Raw genomic sequence first — 4,603 nt, 5'->3', positions numbered from 1 at the left:
CTGACGATCATAAAGGGCACTGCTTAATAATTTCCACCATGATTCACAGTAAAAATTCTTGCAGAGTTTCATTTGGATATAGTCTGCATTTCCTTGTCTTGGACTTAGAGAATCTGATTTTGAAGATCTGATTTTTATGGGGTCTACCAGTCCATGGTTCTTTGGCTGTGCTCTTGGTGATTCTGACAGTCCCTGCAAGAGAAGACAGAAACATTCACTCCTTCACAGAAAGCCTGTGTTGACGTTCTGATGTGGCTGCGTTGGGGTGTGCCCTGAAAAGGGCTGGTGAACAGCAGAGGATGAGACCATGCGCAGGAAGTGATGGGGGTAGGGGAGCAGTGACAAGCTGGAATCGAGTCTGTTCTAGCTCATGATGTGTGGCATACGACATAACACTAAGATTTTCTTTTCTCTTCTTTGCCCATCTGGTGCTCCACACACCCTTGCCATTTCCTCCTCACTGTGTCTTTTGTATTTGTCTTACCCTCAATAAGATATTCTACTCTTATATTACAGATCATCCCGTCCCACCACACATCCATGTCAAGAATGACTTCTTAAGTCATTAAGATTATTAATAATCTTCCAGTTTGTATTTGAGTATTTCTGGTACCAAATAATGTATTGCTTTTTCAAGAATTTCATTTTATTATGGACAACTCTATTGGTTTGAAATGATTTCATTTGTAGTGTGGTGAAAGTCCTTTCTTCTGCAATGGTTAGCCTTTGGTTTTGATTTCAGAAACGATTCAAAATAAGAACTGTCCCTGCTTTTATGTGGTTACTTATCATCAAACAAGTTGAGTCAGCTGTTACACCCCAACCAATGCCCAGCGCCAGCCAAGGCACACACAGATGCACACATCTCCATCCTCCAGGCCGAGCATCCCTCACCTTCTCCAGGTGACATCATGGTTCATAAGTGCTTGCCAACTTGGTTAGCTCTTATGTCTTGATTACAATATAGCAGCTTCTTTAAAAAAATAGTATGCAGAAATGAACAGAGTGATTTTCCTTGATTCAGAGATTAGATTTCAATCAAAGTCCAAGTCCACAATTGCACTTGTTTGTTTTAGTGGCAGGGGCACACTGAACTAATTTTGGTCTTAGAGTCACTCATTCCTCCTTCACGGAACCTCTTGAATCCACATTTTCCTGGTATGTTCTTTGCATTTTATTTATTGAATATTACGTTCACCATTGTTTAATTTCACATTTTCAGCCTTTCACTCTGTGAAAACATTTTAACTTCATTCTCTCAAGCCACGTAATCATTTGTCCCAGCATGGTGCAATATGAAATTTTGGAAGGTACGTCTTCACCCAGGTGGAACAGGGACTGGAAGGACAGCACTCGTGGTTCCAGCACAGTGACCATGCTCAGGGTTGATCAACCACAAATCCACAGAACTGTAGCATCATCAGAGTCACTGCTAGCACTGCAGTGAAGTGCCAAATTCCTTGTCAAGATCCTCCCCTTCGCTCACCGTTGTCATCACATACGGCGACTCTCTGTCTCTGGGTCCTCGTTTCCTTCACTGTATATATGGTCAAGCTGGCTTAGGCACTGTCTCATCTATGTTCTCTAGAGATGTTGGAGCTGTTTTCGTAAACACTATTCTTTAGCCAATCATTGAAACAAGGCTGCAATAAGGCTTTCGTGAAACTTCAGCATGTTTCTTGTGTGGGTTCCTCCTTCCATAAATAAAATATATGAAATTATATATTTTGCAGCTATTGGTATACTGTTAGCTTTTAAACCAAGAAGCTGGTTTTTTTACTTGTTTGCATTCTAAAATAGATTAATTTTGAGTGGGCTCTTTATTATGTCTACTGTGCCTGATGGGTAAGCCTGCCCTGCTTTGTCATCTAACAAGAATGTGCCCCCGTGCCCAGTACATGACTTGTTCCTTCCCAATCCATTTGCCCCATCTTTTCTGTGATTGTGCTGAAATCTGATTCTAGTATTGTAGGTGGCATCCAGGTGCTGATTTCTCTGATCATAAAAGCCACTTCTTTCACATTTGTTGGCACATTCTATACCAGCTATTATTGTAGAAGTTGTTCAGTACATGGCTCTCAGACAGTTCATTTCTTTTTGTTAAATGCAATAACAATTTTATCTTGATATTTAATTTATAATTAAGAATTTATGATGTCATTAGCAGTTAATACAGGTTACACAGCGACTCTATTGCCAATAAGTATCTGAGGAAGTTTTTGTCATTGATTTTAAATATTTTACTTTTTTTGATTCACACATATGGTATAAAGTCAATGAAAATCTGAAAAATATTGAAAGTTATAAGGAAGAAAACATAAATCACCCAGAATATAATCACAGAGGAAATAAAACTGTAATCATTTTGCTCTAATCCTTTCTAGACATTTTGTACATAAACTTATCTATACTTTTAGTGAAATTAACTCACTCTGCCTCACTCCTTTGTACTCTACTTTTTCACTTAGCATTATACTAGAAACATCAGCACATGCTATTTATTCTATTAGGCTATAATTTTAACTACTGAATTATGCTTCTTTTCTGAATATGCCACAGTTAATTTAATCTTTCTTCTATTTTGGGAGGAGTTAGGTTGTTTCCAATTTTTAGGAGGTTGCAGTCAGGTCCAGCAAGTTTATTTATTTTGTGTTTGTCATTTTTTAATTGCTGCTGAAAAATTTGGGAGCTTGACAGGTGGTGGGAAATGGGATGTTTGATAAATGCAGTAATTATCATCTCCATCAAAATACTTGTTTTTTTGAAATTTCTAAATATAAACTTTTACTATTAAAATTTTTTGCCTTGAACTAAAGAAATATAATGTGAAGGCAAATGAAAACTAGAAGCTGTTATTTAAAATTTTTCATGAATTTAAATCTTGTAAAAATATTGTAATAGCCATATTTTGTCGATGAAAGTCTGTCTGCTTATAATGAATGAACTGACATCAGAATGATCCTAGTTTTCCTTATAGTTTTAATACTGAAAAAACTGTTTATGGCTTTGTGTGCTTTATCTAATAAATTGCTTAAGAAACCAAGGAAAAAAAAAAGCCAGATTACAAAATACATCATGGACTGGAAGTGCAGTGTGAAGAATCTCTCCTATTAGGCATTGTCTACCATTTGAAGAAGAAAGATGGATTGATAAAAGCTATTAAAAACTAGAATTAATACATATTTTATGGACTTCACAACATTAAGAGGATGATTAAACTTAAAGGTGGCCATTTCGCACTTTACACAGCACTTTATAATTTCATTTCCTCCCTCCGAGTGCCGTGGTTGTAATGCCAGCAGACAGATTATGTTCCAGAGAGGAAACAACGCTCTTTAGCAGCTTGGCAATCAAAGATCTATTGTCTAAAAATCTTCCTGGTGTTTGTAATGCAGAATTGCCAAGGCATCTGCTTTTATCCTGGCAGAATTCAGACAGTTCAGTGTCCATAGACCCACACGTCATCTCTGACCTCCTACCAGAGTGCCCCAAACACGTTCTACCCTTGCAATGTACTTTTTCCCATAAAGAGAGTTATGGCATGAATAAAGGTAAAAGAGTTGTAAATGTAATTACAGGAAAGAATTTAATCGGTACCCTGATTTACACTACAGGAAAATAAAAACAGCAATGTTTTACCACATAATGGGAACATAATTTTGTATCTTTTTAATGCATTCAGACACAGTCATATTTTTCAGCATTTACAGAATGCAACTCTTGTTAAACAGTTTTTTTCACTCATAAATCAGTCTTGTGAACTTTTCCTCAAGGATACAACCTATGAAGGAATTGCTGGGTGGTAGGCCAGGCACAGTGGCTCACGCCTGTAATCCCAGCACTTTGGAAGGCTAAGGCAGGAGGATTGCTTGAGGACAGGAGTTTGAGACTAGACTGGGCAACATAGTGAGACCTTGTCTCAACAAAAAGGAAAAAAATTAGCCAAGCATGGTGGTGTGCATCCTTAGGCCCTGCTACTTGGAAGTCTGAGGTGGATTGATCACCTGAGTCTAAGAGATTGAAGTAGTGGTGAACTGTTTTCGTGCCATTGTCCACCAACCTGGGTGACAGAGTGAGACTCAGACTCAAAACACAAACAAACAAAAAAGAAGTTGGATGGAATGTAGAATTAGAGATATAAGAACAGAAATGTAATAGAGTGGCTACAAGGAATAATGAACTTGTAGATTTTGGATTTTGCTTCTGGACCCAGTTCATCGGGTTGTCTCAGCAAAGTGGTATAGCCACATACCAAAAACAGGCACAATGAATACAAGATGGGAATGAATTGAAGGTATTTTAGCAGTGGGTTGAGGTGGGCTTTTTGGTATTCACTTTGAATATAAATCAATGATGTGTGCTGATAAAAAACACTTCACTTGACACGTAACCAGGTGTTATTCAACTTTTAATAATAATAGATAAATAATAAAGTAATGGAATAGTACATAGCCAGATGTTATTCAATTATTTCAATAGTAATAATAATAATAGTAGTTTTTTTTTTATTAATCAATATTTTTTATTATGGTTTTGTGGGGTGCAGTTAAGGGTTAGGTGTACAATTATGTTTCATTCAGGCACCCTGTTGATAAGAGGTGTT

This window comes from Carlito syrichta, unplaced genomic scaffold (genome assembly GCF_000164805.1).
Source record: "Carlito syrichta isolate Samal-C Ts95f unplaced genomic scaffold, Tarsius_syrichta-2.0.1 Scaffold303656, whole genome shotgun sequence".
Classification (NCBI taxonomy): Eukaryota; Metazoa; Chordata; class Mammalia; order Primates; family Tarsiidae; genus Carlito; species Carlito syrichta.
This window is presented reverse-complemented; position numbering follows the sequence as displayed.